The sequence below is a fragment of the Primulina eburnea genome, chromosome 15 (assembly GCF_022965805.1).
Source record: "Primulina eburnea isolate SZY01 chromosome 15, ASM2296580v1, whole genome shotgun sequence".
NCBI lineage: Eukaryota > Viridiplantae > Streptophyta > Magnoliopsida > Lamiales > Gesneriaceae > Primulina > Primulina eburnea.
In genome coordinates, this window is record NC_133115.1 from 22973084 (window position 1) to 22974079 (window position 996).

The window sequence follows — 996 nt, forward strand, 5'->3', positions numbered from 1 at the left end:
ACTGTTAATCTACAATTTTATTTTTAGTTATTTCCTTTAGCATTATTTCATTTCTCTTGAGATAACACTTCACATTTTCTTACAGATATCCCTTCCAGTGCATGCCAAAGTCACTTGACGTGGAGCTTGAATTCGATCCTGAAATTGAAAGAACCTTCCGCAGAAGGAGACAACAGCAGAGGCTTAAAGAACCTATGGAGAGACACGAGCCAGAACGCGAGGAGGAACAGCGTGAGGAGAGACATATCGAGATGCCACGCCGCATACCAATGCTGGAGTATGCCCAACCTTCTTTGGAGGGTGCACGCCCTAGCATTGTGAGACCTATCGTGCGGGCAAATCACTTCGAAATCAAACCAGCCATTATCCAGATGATTCAGAACACCGTCCAATTTGGAGGAACTGCTGTGGACGATCCAAACACACACATCGCGGATTTTCTTGAGATTTGCGATACTTTTAAATTTAATGGAGTTTCTGATGATGCTGTTAGACTGCGTTTATTTCCTTTCTCTTTGCGTGATAAAGCTAAAGCTTGGTTGAATTGTTTACCTGTAGGTTCGATAGCTACATGGGAGGACATGGCGAAGGCGTTTCTCATCAAATACTTTCCTCCATCGAAGACCATGAAGCTGCGGGCAGACATCACAACATTTGCTCAGTTCGATCAAGAGTCACTATATGAGGCGTGGGAGCGTTTCAAAGATCTATTACGAAGATGCCCACATCACGAGTTGCCACTTGGGTTAGTCGTTCAAACCTTTTATTAGGGTTTGCTTACTCCTAACCATACTATGATAGATGCTGCTGCGTGTGGGAACCTTTTGAGGAAGACTGCGGAAGAAGGATATGAGTTGTTGGAGGAGACAGCTGCTAGCAGCTATCATCCTCAATCTGACAGGAACAACTAGCGGAGAAGTGCCGGAGTTCACCAGGTAACTGATTTTTCTGTTATTACTGCACAACTTGACGCTTTAAACAGGAAAATAGACGGCT

At 44.2% G+C, this 996-nt stretch overlaps 1 non-coding gene across 1 annotated transcript; it reads right to left on the reverse strand.

Annotated features, from left to right (window-relative positions):
* Positions 1–630: 630 nt before the first annotated feature.
* Positions 631–736, reverse strand: LOC140815755 (small nucleolar RNA R71). The gene has a single exon (XR_012114402.1). It is a non-coding gene; the product is annotated as a small nucleolar RNA R71 (small nucleolar RNA).
* Between the last annotated feature and the right edge of the window lie 260 nt (positions 737–996).